The 22,177-nt window shown below is 45.1% G+C and overlaps 1 protein-coding gene across 8 annotated transcripts in view; it reads left to right on the top strand.

Moving 5' to 3' along the window:
* Window positions 1-22,177, top strand: part of ABCD3 (ATP binding cassette subfamily D member 3) — a 238,241-nt gene that overhangs the window by 91,348 nt on the left and 124,716 nt on the right. For 3 of the 8 annotated variants that reach the window (XM_085020722.1, XM_085020719.1, XM_085020721.1), the window contains exon 4: window positions 3,443-3,580. The exons of 3 other annotated variants lie outside the window; for them this stretch is intronic. The gene's annotated coding sequence lies outside the window, so the exon portion shown is untranslated. The remainder of the gene's footprint in view (window positions 1-3,442; window positions 3,581-22,177) is intronic. 2 more of the 8 variants (XM_085020723.1, XM_085020720.1) reach the window with 1 other exon arrangement.

The raw sequence follows: 22,177 nt of genomic DNA, 5'->3' as shown, positions 1-22,177 counted from the left end.
TTGTAAAATGTCACTGGTATGTCTCCAGAAATTCTGGAAAAAACTTATTCTCACGATTTCCTAACCTTCCGGTTCCCTATGTGCTCTGGCTTTCAACTTCAACTAATATTTCATCTATTCTCTGCACATTTCCTCTTGAGGTATTCTTAGGTAATGATTGCAATTCTTTCTCATATTTGGTATTAGCTCAAATATTTAGATCTCCTCCTTCCATATATAGAACCTTCTAAGAGCTTCCAAGGATAACCTCATTGGGCCTACCATTCTCTATGAATGTCTCAATATCTTAAATATTTCAACATTCCACCCCTTTCTCCTATCACTTTTTAACCTTTACTTTTTCTCCAGTGTCAATATTTTGTTCATTCATCCATCGCTCATTTGATGATTATATTCAAGTTGCTGTTAAGTGCCAGGGATACAAAAGCATTAAGTTGGCCTCTAGGAGCCCACTTGCAACCTAGTACTAAGGAGGAGACACATAAATGGCAATGCATTGTGCAGAGCAAGTGATAGGATGCGTGTGTCAGTGAACAGCTCCAGAAGCCTTGAAAAAGAAATAATTCTGCCTCAAAGTTGCCAAGGTTTCATGGAGGAGGCAGCAATTAATCTGGGTATAGAAGGATGAATAGGAGTTTGCCAGACAAAGAGCACCCCAGGCAGAATGGATAAATAACATAGGCAAAGACCAGATCTATGAATGAGTCAGATCAGTTTCCTTTTTTTTTTTATGTAAACATTTGCATGTACTAACCCCAAACCCCGAGTCTATCCCACTCCCTCCCCCCTCCCCCTTGGCAACCGCAAGTCTGTTCTCCATGCCTGTGAGTCTGTTTCTGTTTTGTATAAAGGTTCATTTGAGCCATATTTTAGATTCCACATATAAGTGGTATCACATTTGTCTTTCTCTTTCTGACTTACTTCACTTAGTGTGAGAATCTCTAGTTGCAATGAGTCAGATCAGTTTCTATTTTGTTTTCTAGATACTCTTCCCCAAAGATGGGAGTCTAAGAGTTCCCACTGTGGCTCAGTGGGTTGAGAATCCAACTAGTATCCATAAGGATGCAGATTCCATCCCTGGCCTCACTCAGTGGGTTCAGGATCCAGAGTTGCCACGAGCTGTGGGTGTAGGTCACAGGCCCAGCTCAGACCTGGCGTTGCTATGGCTGTAGCATAGGCCGGCAGCTGCAGCTCCAATTCCCCCCCTAGCCTGGGAACCTCTATATGCTGTGGGCGAGGCCCTAAGAAGACAAACAGAAAGACAAAGACAGGCGTCCTTTGGCTTCCCCGACATGTGACATGTCAAATGGACAGCCACCACGTCCCTGATTCATTCTCTAACTGCACCTGGGCTCTTGCTCCCGGCTCTGCCCCACTCCTGCCCCCTGCCCCCTGTCCCCTTGTCTGACCTGTCTCCCTTTTTGCTCACATCCAGTTGCCAGAACACGTCACTTCCCCCCCGTCATCTCGGTCCCACCCAGCCCTCATCTCTTGTCCTGCGACCATGACCACTATTCGAGCGCAGCTCACCTCTGTCCTCGAATCTGCCAGAAGCCTCCCGATTGGCTCTTGGCTTGAAGCCTTGCTCTTTTCCAGTCTGTCTAATCCTAAGCTATGATCTAGAGAAACATGGTCTATTTGGGATCACTGGCTCGCACCTCAGCAGCAGGCCTGGAAGGGAAAAGGGGTGCCTGGTATTTGCAGACTTTTGTGGCAGGTGAGCCCGGCAGCGGGAACAGGTGGAGGGGGCATTGACATAGCAACTGACGGTGTGGCAACCACTGCTTAAAAATCAGGCCCTGCCCTTGAGGATGTGGTGGTCTCCCCCTCACCGCCCAACCTCAGTCCTTGCCCGGCCCACCAGGCCCCTCACGTCGGCCCTCAGTCCTTGTCTCTCAGAAATGACCAGTGCTCTTCCACCCAGGCCCTCTGTGCTTGCCTCCTTCTCCCAAATCACACCTCCGATGTCACCTTTCCAGGGAGGTCTCCCCGGCACCCCCTGCGTTCCTCCCCAGAGTTCTCTCCCTACTTATGTATGTGTTTGTTTATTTTCTGTTTCTCCTCTCTGACAAATGGACAAATGGACTCTGTCCATTTTGTTCTTGGCTGTATTCCCAGGGCCTAAAAGAGGGTCTGGTGCACAGTTACCTAATAAACACCAGCTGCACACCTGATAGCAGCGTCCCATTCCCTTTGCTCGCTCCCTAGCGGGATCTGCACGTTCCAGCCAGGGCTGCAAGAGGAAGTTTCCTACTTCTGGGTGCTGGGGTGGAGGACAGGGAGGGTTCGACTGGCTTAGAAGCCCCGTTCTCTTGGCAGCATTCATTGGCTCCGAGGTGGACACCTCCTCGAGTCCAAGTCCAACAGGACAGGCAGTGGGTGGGCCGGGGCGGGCATGGGGTGGGGTGGGGGGAGGTGGCCCAGGTCAGTCTGGTCCAGCCGAAGTCCCTTGGGCTTTGTGCTTAGGGGGTGTGGGAAGCACTCTGTCCTCTGCCGGGGCTTCGCCCACCCTGGTCACTGTGGAACGGCTGCAGGGACTCTGCTAACAGGAGGAACCCTGGCCAGAGGACTAGGTCCAGAGCTGAGCCAAGAGCACAGACCAGCAAAGACGAGCAGACCCAGAGCCCCTGCCACGGTGCAAACCTCTCCTTCTAATCCTGCCGGATCTTCACCATTTCTGGACTCTTTGTATCGTGAACTAGTGAATTCCATTGTTTAAGTTAGCTCAAGGTCAGGTTTTTTTTTAATGTGTGTGTCATTTAAGCATCCTCGGTAATTCACGGTCCCTAAAACAGTATCACACCATGGTGATGTTTTAAGAAGGACATTGACTAATTAGAGTATTTATTACTGAATGAATGAATTCATCCAAAAAATATTTATGGAGTACCGTACAACTCCTTCAGGGAGTGAGCTAAATGGTAAAAGATATAAAACCTACCTCATGAGAGGGAAAATAAGAAACGGGGAGTGTTTAGCCTCAAGACAGAAGACTGAGAAGGGCCATCTGGGGCGTCTTCATGATAGACGTAGGGCAGTGCGTGTGAAGGTGTGGACACATCAAAACGTGGAACTAGATGCGACCTGGTGGAATACAAGATATCTGATTTCTGTTTTAGATGCCAAGCGCCTCATCTAAGATACCAGGAGGAAATACAGTCCCAGAGAACAAAGCAAGGGAAGGCAAAATCTTGCCCTTAGCTTGGCCTTTGACTCTAGACCCCCGTGTTTCCTCTCAAAAGAGGACTGGCCTGGAGGGGCTAGGATCGAGGGAGGTGGAAGGCTTCCTCCGGTTCCTTCCACCTGAAAGCCCAGACCCTTGCTGTGGGGCTTATTGCTTCACTGGGAAGAGGGTAGAGTCCGAGCCAGATGGAGCACCCACCGCAGAAATAGCAACTCATCTCTTTGTCTGTATCTGACCCTCCCCCGTCCCTTTGTTGAGCCTTCAGATGAGATCACAGCCTTGATCAGTAGTGGAACAGCAACCTCCTGCGGGACCTTGAGCCATGGATTTCTGACATTTGAGAAGATAATTTGTTACACAGCAGACAACCAGCATAAATGGGTACATAAAATTCCCGTAAGTAAATGCAGGTTTTATTTCTACCTTTTCCCAATTGTATTGAATATCTTTGTGCATACAGTCTTGAGAATTCCTAAAAGTCATGGTGTGGGATAAATTCTAGGACATGGAATCATTTGCTCCTATTTTGAGTTACAATACTGTCAAGTCATCCCCCTAAAAGGTTATATACAGCTCATACTCCCAATGAAATGTGTCTAAGAGTGTCTTGCCCCTTAACCTTGCCCATACCAAGCATTATAAATCTTTAGCATTTACTAATTTAAAAGGGAAAAAGTAGGTATCATGTATTGACTGCTTTCTCCACGCCGATCCCTGGCCTAGGGCTTTACCTGCTCAGGCCCTTCAGCAACGCTATGGGTTAGGTATTATTGTTACTCCCTTTAGTTCCCCAGTGGAGGAAACAAGACCTGATCCAGGTCCCGTAATGAAATAGTAGACCAGGTGGTCTCAGGAAGCCTGATTTCAGCACCTGAGCCTTGACTGGCTGGTGAGATTGAGCCTGGTCTCGTCCAGCACCATCTCTGTGAGCCGCATTTTCATATTCTCTCCCGCTGTGCTGGGCATCTTCTCTTTGCCACTCTTCCCCTTCACCTCTCTGCTCTCACCCTAGACATCTGGCCCCGTGGGTTTCATCAGCCTGGCCCCAGTGCCCTCTGGCTCCCCGCGGGTGGTTGATTGGAGGCGAAAGGGAATAAACTCAAAGTGTTTACTCCCCTGGCTCCTCTTGCGGGGCTGCCTCGGCCTGGTTGTGTCTTTCAAAACAAAGTTCATTGCTCTTCTAACCTGACCCTCTCTGACACTGGGCTCCTGTAACCTTTCCCCCTTTGACCTTTTGCACATAGAGGGGTAGCTGGTTGGCCACACCGAACCTCCGGTCACCGTACTCGCTGTGCCTTTCACTCACCGCTGCTCAGGTAGTTCCTTGCAGATGGACCCTCCTCGCTCCATCCTATTTTGTCTGAGTGCCTTCACTTCCAGTTCTCCATTCGGTTGCCTTTTCTCCCTGAGCTGGAGGCCTTCTCTCTGTATTGAGGTCCACCCCTTGCTTATCACTCCACGGGGAACCTCTGTCCCTGCTTGTTGCTTCTTCATTTTGTTTAATGTGGTTTTTGCATGAATTTGTTCATAACCTCACCCAAAGCGCCACTCTAGAAAATGTGGTCTTGACCTTGACAAGTCCATTGCATCTTGCTTCCACCTTTCGGGGGGAGTGAAAAGTCTAGAACCTGATCCACCTGTGGCCCAAATATCTTCTTTCCCTCCTTAAAAAGTTTCTCTCTTCCAGAAGTATTTGGACAGGTTTCGACTTGTGCTGCATTGTCCATCAGGAGCTGTTCTTCTATGTCACCTGCGTCTCTTGGCTCCCAGCCCTGCTGGGCTTCCTACATCTGGTTATGACTCTAGTTCCACAGACAGGTTCCTTGTGTTTCTTGTGACAGCTTACCATCTTGAACCATGGCCTGCAGATAACCTCCAATGTCAGATTTTCCAGTCCCCAATGCCAAGATTTTATTCTGTGAGTCATGCTCCACATGGGGACCTCTGGCTGGGGTTCTGCGTCCACAGGTTCTGAGGACTCTGTGCAGCAGCGAAAACCTTCTTCTATGGCCACTTTCTGCATTACTTCCCCAGTAACTGCGTGGCGATCCAGGGAGAAGTGAGCCTACAAAAGCTGTGCATCGTATGTGAATAATGTGACATAATGAAACGTACTTTATTCAATGTGACAGATAGTTATGTCACTTACCTCCAGACCGGATGCTCTTGTTCATACATAAGAAAAAAACTTCACTATATTTCCACAAAATTATCATTTGTTCAAAATTACCCTCTTTTTTCCTTTTCCTTCCCACTCGCAGAGCCCATAAATGACTCCCTCCCCTGGCTTTGGTGCCTCAAGAAATATCTTCAGGAGTTCCCTGGTGGCCTAGTGGGTTAAAGATCCAGTGTTGTCACTGCTGTGGTTCCCATGACTGTACAGTATTCCATTGTGTACAGTATCCCACAGTGTATGTATAGTGCAATTCTTGATTCATGATGGAACATAGGGTTGTTCTGGAGATTGAGCAGTATGTGCCCTGGGAACTTCCCCATGCTGCAGGCACCCACCCTCCAAAAAGGGAGGAAATGGCTTCAGGCGTTACCTGCAGGTACCTGGCCTGGAGGGGTTCTTGGCTGACATCTGGTTTTATAGGTTGGCTGTGACACCTCACCCTAATTCCCACCTCTGACCGCTCCTATGAGCTCGACATTTTAGACTGGGCTTTTTTTGCAGAGTGGTCTGGGATGAGAGCAAGTCCAGGAAGCTCCTTGTCTCCTCTGGCTCTTGAGCCCCAGGTGGCAAACAGCAAACCTGGCTCCCTGACCCTGTCCACCTGGTAGATTTTCTTCAGCTTTCTGATGGGAATCATGTGGCATTTAATGGAAGACTTCTCAGACTTGGCCTCCACCTTCCAGTGGCCCCACCAATGTCCACGATGCCACAGCTATTTTCTGTGCCACACCCTGCCTCCTGCCATCACCCTCTAGTGCCCAGAAGGAGACCCCAGCCACCCTGAGCCGGGCTGCTTCTCCAGGGAAAATTCACCGGCAACACACCCTTAGTTTTCTTTCTCCTCCAGATATGCTCAGACCCAAACTCACAAAAGTCCAGGCTGGAAGGAAGGCTAGTGCAGAGCTGGAGACCATGATGGGAATGTGTTGTTTTTCTCTGCCCAGTATCACTCTTGCCCCCTTTTTGGATAATGGCACTGCCATTCTTTAGGGAACTGTTCCTTTCCTGTTTCGCCCTGTGGTTCTGGTATAGGCACCAGTCCCACTATGCTACCCTACTCCCAAGCCTCACGTGCAGAGCTGTGACCCAACCTGGCCAATCAGAGAGCTTTCCCGTGATCCCTCCTCTTCTCTCGCTGGTAATGGAGATGTTAGATGTGATCCCAGCATTCCTAGCGACTGTGTCCCCCACAGTTTGGAGAAGGTTGAGAAAATGAATCTAGAAGATTCAGGGAACTATCTTGAATTTTCTTTGGGGACTCCTCCTTCACAGTGAAGGCAGTTCTGGCTCAATTATCTGTTAGGATCCTTACCCTCAGTGTTTCCATTGTGGCTCAGCAGGTTAAGAACCTGACTAGTGGAGTTCCCGTTGTGGCGCAGTGGTTAACGAATCCGACTAGGAACCATGAGGTTGCGGGTTCGATCCCTGGCCTTGCTCAGTGGGTTAAAGATCCGGCGTTGCTGTGAGCTGTGGTGTAGGTTGCAGACACGGCTCGGATCCTGCGTTGCTGTGGCTCTGGCGTAGGCCGGTGGCTACAGCTCCGATTAGACCCCTAGCCTGGGAACCTCCGTGTGCCATGGGAGCAGCCCTAGAAAAGGCAAAAAGACAAAAAAAAAAAAAAAAAAAAAAAAAAAAAAAAGAACCTGACTAGTATCCATGAGGATTTGGGTTTGATCCCTGGCCATGCTCAGTGGGTTAAGAATCTGGCATTGCCATGAGCTGTGGCATAGGTCACAGATGCAGCTCTTATCCCACATTGCTGTGGCTGTGGTGTGGGCTGACAGCTGTAGTTCTGATTCGATCCCTAGTCCAGGAACCCCATACACCAAAGCTGCAGCCCCCCCCCCAAAAAAAGAAATCTTCACCCTCACCTGCCCCAGGCAAGGGCATATGATCCAATATGATCAGACTTTCTCCCATGAAACTTTGGATCTTGAGCTGTGATACAAGAATTTCAGTGTTGGAACTGGGTCATCCTAACAGGGATGCCCTGGAGAGACTGTCCAATCGATCTAGAGCTAGCTCCAGATCCATCTAGATCCAATCCATCCTAGATCCAGATCCAACCTAGATCCAGATCCATCCTAGATCTAGATCCATCTAGATCCAGATCCATCTAGATCCAGATCCAACCTAGATCCAGATCCACCCCAGCTCCAGATCCATCCTAGATCTAGATCCATCCTAGCTCCAGATCCATCCTAGATCTAGATCCACCCTAGCTCCAGATCCATCCTAGATCCGATCCATCCTAGCTCCAGATCCATCCTAGATCCATCCACCCTAGCTCCAGATCCATCTAGATCTGATCCACCCTAGCTCCAGATCCATCTAGATCCGATCCACCCTAGCTCCAGATCCATCCTAGATCTAGATCCCTGCTTTCTGGCCAAAGACCAGCAGGTTTGCCCTGCTTTCTGGCCAAAGACCCAGCTCTTCAACTCTTTCTTTATTTCTCTGAGCTATTCCATCGTTCTATAATAAATTTCCTCTTATGCTAACCAAAGTTGTCATTTGCAACCAAAACACCTTGAGCTGATAAATCTTCAGTTACCTGTTGCCTCCCTCCTTTAAGGTCTCCCTGTCATGGAATTCCCATTACGGCTCATCCTCCATGAGAATGCAGGTTCGATACCTGGCCTCACTCGGTGGGTTAAGCATCTGGTGTTGCCGTGAGCTGTGGTGTAGGTCACAGACATGGCTCGGATCTGGCATGGCTGTGGCTGTGGTGTAGGCCAGCAGCTGCAGCCCTGATTCAACCCCTGGTCTAGGAACTTCCATAGGCCATGGGTGCATTTCTGGCTCCATTTCATCTGCCATCCCCTTGCTAATCTGTGATAAACTGGGACGGAAAATAAGCGATGTCTCACGAGAGAATTTTAGGAATGGTGTGACTCAGAGAAGTCGTTGCTAAAACTCATTGTTGGGAAGCAATTCTCTGTGGGTCTCCAGTGACTCTGCATGCCTTGCAAGCACAAGGACTGACTGCTGTTGTTATGAACCGTCTTTTTAAGCATGCTTGTGCAACAGCTTTGGAAGACAGAGATAGTGCGTGTTTGTTCTTGTCCGTAAGAGGTCTGGGTTCCTAAAACTCAGGGTTTCTCTCTTGTAACGCCATTCACCTCATGTGCAGGTGTCATCTTTGAATTGGCCTTTGGACACCGGCACAAATGCTGAGATCATGTTGACCAAAGTTTATGATTAATCAGGCATCAGATAACTCTCCAATTATAAGGAAGACTCAAAGGGTTGTGGGCTGAGTACTGGAAAGTAGGTTGAAGGTCAGCTGCGTGAAACTGTGCCTGCGGCGCTGTTGACTCCTCTGTGCGGGGGCTTTCTCACCAGCCTACCAGTCAGTTTCAGACCTGCCCCACTGAGACAAGCCGTTCTCATAGTCACCCTGGAGAAGCAGAGGTTTCGCTCCTTTTCAGGAGAATGGCAACAGCTGGGCAGTTTCATGGCTCAATCACTCCTACCATCTCTCCTGCCAACCTGAGAGCCATTCAGACAAGAACAGAATGTCTCCGTGTTTTGCAGCTGGTGCTGGCTGCTACAATGGCGCTGTGGCTCTTTGATAGAAAATTTCCTTGAGATAAATAAACTCACATGGGAAGCCACAGGTGAGGCATTAACTAATATTTGAGCTCTTCCTGCATGGGATTGGGTTTCTAATGTTGTTGCAGGTGATCTTTTGGAAAATAAGAAACCTACCCAAAGAATTCTATAGATATTCTCAGCCCTGGAAAACTTACATGGAACTAGGTGAAGCCAAGGAGATGTTATTTTGATAATGAGGCAGCAAATACCCCAGGTTGAGGTGGATTCCTTTAAAAAAAACAAACAAACAATCAAACAAACAAAACCACTGTATGAGCCAAGCCCAAGAGAGCAGAAGGAAGCCAGAAAAGAACATGTCCATGGCTGCTGAGCCAGAGGGTTCCCAAGACCAGAGTAGGAGGTATCAGCCATGAGGATCTTTACCCAGCTGAAATTGTTGAACCAGCCAAAAGCATCACAGGTTCATTTGATGCAGCCATGAGCAGCTACCACCCTGTTTGAAACTAACACTCAATGTAAAGCTTTACTGTCCGGGGTGGCTCTTTCTCTCTGAATACCACCTCTCGCCTCTACCCTCATCTGAGCTGCCGACCGTACAGCTATTTGATGGGCCCTTCATGCTCCCTGCCAACCACAGTCATCTAGCGCTGGAGCAGCCGCCTCAAAAATTGACTTAAAAAGTCTCTTGTTCTGCTTCCCTCACCCTCTCCTGGTCCATGCCCTTTATAGTGGGGCAGTTTGGTCACTAAATGTTGCTGTCCGCAGAAATGGACCATTTCCTCTTAGCTGCTTTCGGGATAATGATCAGGACCGAAGGGATGGGAGGTGCTATAGACGTATCGTGACAATCTGAGATTTCTTCCTGATCATTCCTAGGCATGGCATGTCTTTTTCTCCCCTTATATTATGCCCAGGTCACCTTGGTTGGTGCAGATGGCAGCCTGGCCAAAAATGGGGCCTGGGAGACCCAAACTTAATTCAGATTCAGCCACCTGGATTCTCTAATTAGGCTGGTCCTAGATCATAAGGATAATTGCCACCCGGCTGAGCACACTGTCACCAAATCCCCATGCAGAGGCCCACACAGGCCGATGTGGGGGCCATAATGGGCCTGTATAAGTTGATCAAAATCTCCAAATATTGCACCTTTTTTTCTGAATAAAATGTCTGGATGTGATTAAGGGACAACTGCAAAAAAAGTGAAATTATCAGTAAGGGAATTGGACCTGCTGAATTTTGAATCAATGGAGCACAGACAACAACAGTGGCTGATATGGGAGAACTTTAGACCCTAAGACACACAGAGGAGAGATGGATTTGAGTGACGTTTGGTTTTCAGAATCACCCCTGGAGCCTTCTTCACGAAGGAACGCCTCCTGGCGATGTTCATGTGCCTTCGATTTTAGTGACGGCTCCATCTGTCATCCTCTGCCCAATGCCTCTGGCCATGATTTGACCATCGTCCCCCAGAGCCTTACTGAGAAGCCAATCAGAAGCGGGGGCAGGGGTGGTGGTGTCCCCATCTCCTGCACCTTCATTAAAATACCTAACACCTCCAGATATTTTTCCTACCCCCAGTTTCATAACTAAGTCATTTCCTCTGATGGACAAGGGCCATCCAGTTGGTCATGGGGACCACAGGACCACAGGACCACAGGACATGTTGAGGGCTGACTGCCTTTAGGTGGTCCTAAAAAGAATGGCTAAACTCAAGTTTTAAAACTGTACTGGGACTGTTAAGGTTTAGCGGCTGGCCAAGAGCTTATGCTGGAGGCACCCCCGACAATTACAGACAACACTTTCTTTCCGTGAGCGTGATGTACTTCTTTTGTGGCATCCAGGCATTTGCCTCCCTGCCTTCTGAACACAAGTGACTTGCAGTTTGGCAGTGGTCATAAGAAATGTTCCAGAGTTTAAGGAAGAATCCTCAGTAGATCTTGTGGCCCTTAGAACGGCAGAGGTAGCTCCACAAAGAGGGCTACACTTGGTTACTCAGGAGAGGGTCCCAGAGAGACACCTGACTTGTCATTTACATAGTCTCTGTGTACTTATCTTTATGTCAGGAGGCATCCAGTTAGAAAAGGGTTCAAAACCAGCCCCTGACTTCAGGTGACGTCATCCACGGTGCTGCCCCAGCCTTGGAAGGCACTCAGGTTGACCTCCTCTCACTGATCAGGGTGGTTACAAACGAGAGAATTGCCCTGGATTTCCTCTTTGAGGCCCGAGACAGAGCCTCTGCCATCACCTACCATGTCATTCTGTCTCAGGCCAAGGGGAAAAATCAGTGTAAGAACTTGAGCAAAGTCACCTGACTTTCTAAGGTCGAACCTTGTGATATATGGAAATTTGTTCAGCTGCCTGGGTCTGGAATCCTGGGGGGCATGGTTGAGGTCAATACTACAGATTAGCCTCATTCTGCTCATTGGAATCCTTTTTTTTTTTTTAAATTTGTTTTTTGTGCTTTTAGGGCCACAGGTGCGGCATATGGAAGTTCCCAAGTGAGGGGCCGAATCAGAAATGTAGCTACTGGCCCACACCACAACCACAGCAATTCAGGATCTGAGGATCTGAGCCACTTCTGTGACCTACACCACGGCTCACAGCCATGCCCGATCCTTAACCCACTGAGTGAGGCAATGGATCGAACCTGCATCCTCATGGATTAGTCGGTTTCTTAACCTGCTGAGCCACACCAGAAACTCCTGGAGTCCTATTGATACCAGCTTAATTGAATGCCATACAAGACAAATTGGACTGATTTACTCTCAGCCTCTACTGGTCAGACTAATCTGAGAGGCCAATTGAGTAGAAGACTAATGGGAATTTTTTCAGAATCCAACATTATAGTCATGCTCATTGCCCAATGTGATAAATAGGCTATTTACTTCTGAGACAAAGAGCAGGTAGTTTTAGAATTCCCACTGTGGCTCAGCAGTAACAAACCCGACTAGTAATCATGAGGACACAGGTTCGATCCTTGGCCTTGCTCAATGGGTTAAGGATCCAGCATTGCCGTGAGCTGTGGTGTAGGTCACAGACTCAGCTCAGATCCCAAGTGGCTGTGGTGTAGGCTGGCAGCTGCAGCTCCGATTCTACCCCTAGTCTGGGAACCTCCATATGTTGCTGTGGGTGCGGCCCTAAAAAGCAAAAAATAAATAAATAAATAAAAGCAAGTAGTTTACTTTCCATTATAATATTTGGGTTTTTCTAAGTTCAGTGTTCCTCTCTTGTGATGAAACCCATTACATGTACAAGTGTCACCTGGCTGTTTCTGCATCATTCCATGGAAATTGGGGTCTGGGCAAGCAGCACAAATGCTCACACTTTGACAACTGCTATTGCTTTGAGTAATAAAGTCCTTTGTCTTTGACTCAGGAATCTCAAGTCTTCTGCCAACATCCATGAAATTGTGGGAGGTTGACTTAGCTTGCAAGTTGGGTAAAATATTTACAGTTCTCGACATCAATCTATCTTATTTATAATGCTTCTAATGGGTTAAATGCCTCCACCAAGTGAACTGGGAAAATTCTGTTCCTCTCCACATAGGAAAGAACAAATGAGGAATTAGGGGGACATTTGGTGTCCTTTGCAGCTTTCTCTGCACTTGTAGGCTTTGCCCATGCTCTTTAAACAGCCCCCTTGTAGAGGGCAAAATGACTTCAGTTGGCCTCTCCTCGCTCTGCCTCTTTCACCTTCTTGTGCCATCCTATTTCACCGCCGTGGCCTGTTCTTGCTCTCTGTCCACACGAGCTGTAGGCACTGCTGTTGGCGATCTGGTGCTTGTTCTCTACCATCGCTAACCTCCACAGCCGCATGATTTTCGGAGGGACTTCAAACACCAGGTAGACATTCACTTCCTTCCCAGCCCCAGCTTCAAAAGCGGAATTGATTGGCCCAAGAGTAACCCATTCACTTCCTTTGCCAATAGATCAATTCTGCTCAATGAGATGTCAGAGGAAGTCCAAGGAAGAATTTCTCCAAAATGTTACCTTTCCCTCTTAAAAGAAAGCCACAGAAAGAAACACATCCTCTTTCTAGATGTGCTGCTTGGAGATGCTGTACCCAGGTGCCACCAGCGAGAAGAGAAAGTCATTGCTGAGGGTGGCAGAACAGAGGTGATGACCGTATCGTGCTGCTCACGCCGTCACCTGTGACGCGCACTCTCCCTCTGGGCCTCTGGTTACGTGTGGTCTCACACACTTCTTAAATGTTTAACTCTGTTGCAGGAGGGGACTCTATTACTTGTTACCATATGCTAAGTTCCTTAAGAAATGCTTGTAGTTAAGGCTTATTACAAAGCTATAGGTTCGTTGCTTCTCTCACTTTGAAGATATGAAAACAGAGGTACAGAGATTAAATACTTGCCCCGGTCACACAGCTGGTTAGGTTACAAAGCTAGGATTTGAACTCAGATCTTAGAGTTCCCAGACAGAGTCTCTATCACTTCTCTCTAGGCTGTTTCTTACAGCCTAAAGCAACGGGTCCAGCTGATGCTAACGACACTTGGCTTCTCAAGGCTACTTCAACGGACACTTCAGCTTTGGAACCCTTTGTCCCCCAAGTGTGTGGCTGCAGGCCAGCTTCGCCTCCCATGCCCATCTTAAGGGCCCACTGCTTGCCTGAGAGAGGAGGTCAGATGTTAATATCTAACCTCATTTCCTGTTCGAACATTGGGAAAGGCCGCCAGAAGTTAACATGTGAGCTCTCCTTTCGTATTTTGTTTATTCTAAGCTGCTATTATGTAGAGCAAATACCACATTTTAAGAGAGACCCTTTGCTCTTAAAATCTGGTTGGCAGCGATTGGGGCTTTTATATTTGTCTTGTTGCCATTGAGGAAATTGATAGGTAGCTCCTCAAATTTTTCAGGAATATATATATATATATATATATATATATAGAGAGAGAGAGAGAGAGAGAGAGAGAGTATATATGTAAGTATATATGTATATATTTTTTGCTGTTTTAAAAAAGTTTTTTTTTAACCAAAGTGTATATGGTCCTAAGAAACTCTTGCCTCTAGCAAAGCCTTATATATTCTTCTCCTAATTGAATCATTTGACAAACAGCGTGGTTTCCCCCACATTATATTATTATTATTATAGCAAGAGGGACATAATCAATAGGGAGGATCGATCAATTTCCCCCTCCTTTCCCTGCCCTTCACCCCGAGAAGTCCCTTCCCCTCTTCTCCTTGACAAACAGCACAGTTACCCCCACTTTCTCTCCCACCCATGATCAGGGGAAAATCTGACTTTTCATCAAGACACATCTGCAGCTCATTTTCTCCACCCAGCACTACTATCAATAATCTGTCAAATAAAGTTCCAGGTAAAATTATTATTTTTTTAATCATCAGAGAAACTGGGGGAGGAGTGGCCGCTGTGGTGCAGCAGTTTGAGGATCTCACATTGTCTCTGCAGCTGATGCATTGCAGCTGCAGCTTGGATCCAACCCCTGCCCTGGGAACTTCCATATGCGGCTGGTGCAGGAAAAAAAAAAAGAGAGAGAGAGAGAGAGAAGATAAAGCAGCGGGGGAAAGGTGAAAGGGGTTTTAGGTCTGGGACAGAGGATGTCAATCGGTGGCTCTGTCTGATGAAGTCAGGAGTACTGTTGCTTAATCCTGGGGCAGTGCCCCTCCATGCTGGTGAGTTTGAAGTCATCTAGTGAGAGTCTATGGTAGAAATACTGAGCAGCTGATTTTGAGATTTTTCTGAACCGGAGGTGTGTTACTGAATGAAATGGAGGTAGGAAGACTTCACATCTGAGAAATGCTAAAATGTTCAAAGATCTGCTCCTATCTAAACACAAGGACATGGTTTTTTCCCCCTAAAATCTGTTGTGTTATAAACATCTGAAGCTTCTTTTTCATAAGATACTAAATGAAGCAGATGGTTCATACTGATCTGAATTTAGAGTTCAAAAAACTATAAAATCTTTTCTCTAACTCACACTGAGCTTTGAAGATAAAGATCAGAGCCTTTTGAGGTTTCATTTTTATATGGCTAGCTAAATAAGGCAATGCTCAAAGAGGGTTAGGATTTTTCTTCATATACACAGTGGAAGAAATTATCTGTTTTACATTTTAAAAATTCAAGTGTTCTTTCCTCTAGACAAAAGGGCAAGAGAGAGAGAAATAATAGGTATCAGAAAAAAGATGAAAAAACTACAATCTTGAGAGGCTTATGCATTCTGATTTAGTGCTTTGCTGTCTGAGAGCCCTCAATTTCTGAACAGAAGGGTTCAATGCCAAGGAAATGATCAGGGTGATGTGTTTATCTTTTCAGATAAGCTACTAATCCTCATTTTAGATAAGTATTTATTTAGTTAATCCTATAATAATATCATTTTTAGGAGTTCCTGCTGTGGCTCAGAGGTAATGAACCTGACTAGTATCCATGAGGATGCAGGTTCAACCCCTGGGCTCGCCCTGTGGGTTAAGGATCCGACATTGCCTGAGCTGTAGTATGGATCGCAGACATGGCTTATATCCTGTGTTGCTGTGGCTGTGGTGTAGGCTGGCAGCTGTTACAGCTCTGATTCAACCCCTAGCCTGGGAATTTCCAGATGCCAAATGTGCAGCCATAAAAAGCAAAAAAAAAAAAAAAAAAAAAAAGTATATATATATAATTTTTAGTATGATTTTAAAAGCAACATATGTGACCATATATGGCAAAGCCACAGCCAACATCATAGTCATCAGTGAAAAGCTGGAAAGCATTTTCTCTAAGATCAGGAACACACAAGGATGCCCACTCTCACAACTTTCATTCCATATAGTATTGGAAGTCCTAGCCACAGCAATCAAACAAGGAAAAGAAATAAAAGGAATCCAAACTGAAAAGGAAGAAGTGAAACTGTCACTGTTTGTAAATGACCTAATACTCTATATAGAAAATCCTAAAAATGTTACCAAAAAAACCTACTAGAACTAATAAATGAATCTGGTAAAGTTGCAGGATATAAAATTAATATACAAAAATCTGTTGCATTCCTATACACTAATAACAAACTATCAAAAAGAGAAATTAAGAAAACAATCCCATTTACAATTGTATCAAAAAGAATAAAATACTAGGAATAAATCTAACCAAAGAGGTAAAAGATTTATACTCAGAAAACTAAAACACATTGATGAAAGAAACTGAAAACAACACAAACAAATGGAAAGATATACTGTACTCATATACTGAAATAACTAATAATTGTACTACCTAAGTCTATCTACAGATTCAATGCAATTCCTATCAAAATGTAAACTGCATTTTCCACAGAACTAGAACAAATAATTCTAAAATTCGTGTGGAAACACAGAAGACCTCAAATAGTCGAAGCAATCTTGAGAAAACGAAGCTGAAGGTATCATAGTCCCTGACTTCAGACTATATTACAAAGCTGCAGTAATTGACACAGTATGGTATGGGCACAAAAACAGACACACAGATCAATGAAACGGAATAGAGAGCCCAGAAATAAACCCACACTTGATGATCAACTAATCTATAGCAGGAGTTCCTACCATGGCTCAGTGGAAATAAATCTGACTATTATCCAGGAGGACACAGGTTCCACCCCTGGCCTCCCTCAGTGGGTTAAGGATCCAGCACTGCTGTGAGTTGTAGTGTAGTTTGCAGATGTGGCTCGGATCTGGCATTGCAGTGGCTGTGGTAGAGGCCAGCAGCTACAGCTTCAATTTGACCCCTAGCCTGGGGTATGGTCCTAAAAAGACAACAAACAAACAAACAAATAAAAACAACTAATCTACAACAAAGGAGGCAAGAATATGCAATGGGAAAAAGACAGTCTCCTCAATAACTATGCTAAGAAAATTGGATATCTACATGCAAAAGAATAAAACTGAACTACTTTCTCACTTCATATTTTTAAAAAAATAAATTCGAGGAGTTCCCGTCATGGTGCAGTAGAAGAGAATCCAACTAGGAACCATGAGGTTGTGGGTTCAATCCCTGGCCTCGCTCAGTGGGTTGAGGATCCAGCATTGCTGTGAGCTGTGGTGTAGGTCACAGATGCAGCCTGGAACCCGGGTTGCTGTGGCTGTGGTGTAGGCAGGCAGCTACAGCTCCAACTGGACCCCTGGCCTGGGAACCTCCATATGCCACCTAAAAGGCAAAGGCAAAGACAAAATAATAATAATAATAATAATAATAATAATAATAATAAATGAACTCAAAATGGATAAAAACTTTAAGACCTGAAATCATAAAACTTTTAGAAGAAAACAACGGCAGTATGTTCTTTGACATTGGTCTTAGTAACATTTTTTTGGACTTGCCTCCTCAGGCTAGGGAAGCAAAAGCAAGGATAAACAAATAAGACAAAATCAAACAAAAAGCTTTTGTACAGCAAAGGAAACTGTCAACAAAGTGAAAAGGCAACCTACTAAATGGAAGAAGCTATCCAATAAGGGGTTAATTTCCAACATAAACAAAAAACTCATTCAACTCAACATCAAAAACAAACAACCTGATTATGGTATGAGCAAAGCACCTGAATAAATATTTTTCCAATGGAAGTACACCAGAGTTCCTGTGGTAGCGCGGTGGAAATGAATCAGACTGATATCCGTGAGGATTCAGATTTGATCCCTGGTCTTGCTTTTGCTGTGAGCTGTGGTGTAGGTCACAGATGCAGCTCGGATCCTGCATTGCTATGACTGTGTGTAGGCTGGCAGCTGCAGCTCCAATTTGACTCCTAGCCTGGGAACTTCCATATGTCATGGGTGCCGCCCTAAAAGACAGGAAGAAAAAAGAGGATATACAGATTGCCAACAGACACATGAAGAGATGTCAGTGTTACTAGTCATCAGGGAAATGAAAATTAAATCCCCATTGAGATGCCATCACACACCTGTCAGAATGACTCTCATCAAAAAGACAACAAATAGCAAGTGTTGGTGAGGATGTGGAGAAAAGGGAACGCTCACGAACTGTGAGTGAAGTTGTAAATTCCATAGCAGCCACTATGGAAAACAGTACAGAAGCTCCTCAAAAAATTAAACATAAACTACCCTATGATCCAACAATGTCATTTCTGGACATTTACCCAAAGAAAGCAAAAATACTAATTCAAGAAGATACACATACCCCAATGTTCGTAGCAGCATTATTTACAAATCTGTATGCCAATGTCAAGTCAATATGGAGCACACCTGGAACGAATATAACATTGTATGTTGACTATATTTCAATTTTTAAAAAGCAACTCATGTTTAATATAAAGAAAAAACATTCTTCATTGAAACAATAAACATTTTAAAGATCCTATTGTATTTGTATACTAGGAATGCAATACTCAACAAAAACAGACAAAGTCTCTGTTCTCATGGAGTTTAGAATGAATGGAAAGTACATTTATTCATTCAACAAATATATATTGAGCATCTGCTTTTATAGCATCTGCTTTTTGTAGAAATTTGCCTGTATTTATACTTCACTGTTAGCTTTTGATAAGTAAGTAGGTGGAGAGCAAGTAGGAAGTTGATAGATCGATGGATCAATGAAAGATCGATCAATGATAGATAGATAGACAGATAGAATGATCCCACTTTCAGATCTCATGGACAGCCATGTTCGGGGCCACCAGCTAGCCCTAGAAGCACTTCAGATCTGACCCCTGAACCTCCGGCCTCCCCCTGGACCCATTGACTCAACTCGCTACATGTGATCACACAAACCCACATTCAGCACACGCTTATATAGGTGAATATGAAACAAAAGCTTCACAGAAGTTAACCTTAGTACATAGGATCCATATTTTTCCTCTACTCTATTTTGCCATTTTATTAAAAAGCACTGGTTGTGATGCCTTAGTGATTAACACCTGTAGTTTGAAAGCCACCGCTCTAAACTTTGGCCAGTTTTTCTATTTAGGCCTCCAAGTCACAGGCAGTCTGAATATGCCCCATTTCCTTGGGCAGCAGGGATAAAGATTACTCCTTTTAAAGTGCTGGCCACCTTTTGAGGCCCAGGGGCCTCAGGCCCACACTCAGAAAGTTACTCTCCGAGGTTTAAAGTGATGGACGCTTCAGCAAGGCCCTAGCCTCACCCTTGCACGAGGGGTTTCAAGGCTCTAACGCCCTCTCTCAGAGTGAGAACCTGCCTGCACCGATCTCAAGCGATTTCCTGACACAACTCTTGCTAAAGAGAAAAAATAACTTCTGATCTCTTCTGACCTCAACAATAACAATCAGGTACTGCTTTTAAAAATTATGTAATATTTGAGATTAAAATAGCAGTGTCCTTTGGGGGCATGGTGACTTGTGGTTACATGGGTGTGTTCATTTCGTCCAGTTCAGTGCCTACCGTTCGATCCCCAGAACGACACTCTGATCCTATATGCCCATCAAGAACTAAGCTATAATTACATCGCGGAATGTTCACACAACAGAATACTATACAGTAATAGGAGCAAAGAAATGATCATTTGTTATTACATGCAGGCGATGAATCTCAGAACATGATGGTAAGGCAAGATGTCAAATACGTAATAGCATGCGCGGCAGCCTTCCATTGGCACGAGGTACCAAGCAGGCACAGCTCATCTGTGCCCTTGGACGTCAGGATGGTTGGTCGTTTGGCACATAATGACAAGAAGGGAGCACAAAGATGTCCAAAGTCTGGGAAAAGTTCTGTTTCATGATCAAGGGGCTGGTTACATGCATGTGCTGCTTGTGAAAACACACAGTAGCTTGAGAACTGCAACAGCTGTAAGGATGGAGAGTTTGCATTTCTGCGAGGCTGATGACTGGGACGAGGTCACATATTCCTGAAGTGGCAGAGGCAGGTTTCAATCCAGGTCGCCTGCCTCCAGCGCCCAGGTGTACAGCCTTCTGGGGAACTCCTGTTACTCAGTAGCATTCGGTGTTGTCAGTTTTTGGATTGGGGCCATTTTAACGGGCGTGCAGTGCCCTTACCACTCTAGGCACCCTCTTTCGTGGTGTATGTTCCTCGCGTACCTAAGGAGAATCTGTATTCTACTACAGTTGAGTGGAGGGTTCTGTAAATATCCATCAGATCTTGTTGGTTGACCCTCTGGTGGAGTTCTGCATCTTACCTAGTTTTCTGGCTAGTTATTCGATCCATTGTTGAGAGAGGGGTGTCAAAGTCTCCAACTGTACTTGTGAACTTGTCTAATTCTTTTCCAGGCCTATCGGTTTTTGCTTCACATATTTTGTAGCTCTGATCTTTGTGCCTGCATTTGTTTCAATACACAGGCTGTGGAGAGAGACTTAGTTAAAATAAGGACATGAACTTTGCTCTATGGGGTAATAAGCTGACACGATTCTTAAGCATAGCAAGTTCCAAAGGGCTTTCTTCACTGGATAAATCACCACTTCCCAGACCTCTCTCAATATTGCTGTTTTCTGTTGAAATCTCTGAAATGAATCTCTTATGACACAAGTCTCCAATTCTATAATGTCATTTATTTATTTATTTATTTTTGTCTTTTTGCCATTTCTTGGGCCATTCCCGCGGCATATGGTGGCTTCCAGGGTAGGGGTCTAATCAGAGCTGTAGCTGCCAGCCTATGCCAGAGCCACAGCAACACGGGATCTGAGCCCTGTCTGCAACCTACACCACAGCTCACGGCAATGCCGGATCATTAACCCACTGAGCAAGGGCAGGGATTGAACCCACAATCTCATGGTTCCTACTCGGATTCGTTAACCACTGTGCCACGATGGGAACTCCTGTAATATCATTTATTATATTATCTTGAAGTGGAGTTAGCCCCAAGTTTCTTAGTTAGAGTTCTTAAAAATGAGTTTCTAAATGAGAACTGATGAACTCCTAATTTAAACAAACAAAAAACCAGTAAAAGAAATATCACTGTCATATGTTATCTCTAACTTTTCCTAGACTACGTCTCCTACTTCCACATAAGTAAATTGTCACTTACACTGAAAAAGGTATAATGCTAAAGTTGTAAATATCTTTCAGAAGGATGGATTTCCTTTCTTGTCATGCCTGGGGAGGAAGAAATTTTCCTCTCCCCTTCTAGGTTCTTCTGACTGGTCTAAGGATTAAATTGACATGAGACAGATTAAGAGAAGGAAATCACACAGAAGTTTAATAACTTGTGCACATGGGAGTGACTCAGGAAAACTGAGTAATAGCACTGGGAGCTGTATCTGGTCACTTATGATTGAGTATGATCATGTGAGCACAAATAATGTATACATGTGTGTACAGGAGAAAATTGACAAAACACTGTAAACCAGCTATAATGGAAAAAATAAAAATCATTATTTAAAAAAAAGAGAAGAAAAGAAAACTGAGCCAATTAAACTCCTACCTTAAACACCATCCTCAGCTAAAGACAAAGAGCATGTCGGGGTAGAGGTTTAGGACTTCACGGGGGAGGGAGGCGATTCACATGGAGATGGAAAAGCAGATGTTTGGGAAACAAATATTGGCTGGGCCCCGTGGAGACCACAGGACACAGAGTGGACTCTGATCTCTGGGTCCTGCCTGGTTACCTCACCACACTTAGCCGGTTTCTTTTTAGATATCTTTGGTCATAACTCTATTCCAAAAGCAGGCCTTTACTTAAATTCTTTAGGCAGGTAACGGGGAGGCAAAAGAAAGACTTCCCTTTCTTTTTTTTTTTTTTGGCCATGCCCAAGGCATGCAACCAAACCAGAGCCCCAGCAGTGACAATGCTGAATCCTTAACCACTAGGCCAACAGGGACTCCAGGAAAAAACCTCCTGAGTCTTCTATTTCCTGACTGTCTTCGGCTCAAAATAACCAGCATGCCAAAGAGACATTTTAGGGAGGCAAATTTTGCTCCCCTATATGTGACAATGACACAATAAGTGTTTTTAATATAAATATATATGTGCGATGTGCCATCCTTGCGACTTTTTTGCTTTCTCGTTTACTATAATATTCTTTAGGAAATGAGTTTAAACTGTGGACAGAGTATTTGTATTGAATTTGAAGTCAGAAGAAAGTTCTGGATAGCAGGGGTGGGAGGCCTTAGTGAGATCTCTTTCCCTAGCTTCCCTTTAAAAACACACCTCAAGTTCCAGTTGTATCTCAGCAGAAACAACTCCAACTAGTATCTATGAGGATGCAGGTTCGATCCCTGGCCTCACTCAGTGGGTTAAGGATCCTGCATTGTTGTGGATATGGTGTAGGCTGGTGGATACAGCTCTGATTAGACCCCTATCTTGGGAACTTCCCTATGCTGCCGGTGTGGCCCTCAAAAGCAACATAATAATAATACTAAAATAAAAC

Source organism: Sus scrofa, chromosome 4 (genome assembly GCF_054392235.1).
Source record: "Sus scrofa isolate SSC_HxYL_T2T_F1_AM1 chromosome 4, Sscrofa_HxYL_maternal_Yorkshire_Landrace_v2.0, whole genome shotgun sequence".
NCBI lineage: Eukaryota > Metazoa > Chordata > Mammalia > Artiodactyla > Suidae > Sus > Sus scrofa.
The sequence above is the reverse complement of the archived record's forward strand: the minus strand, read 5'-3'. Positions and strand labels throughout refer to the sequence as shown.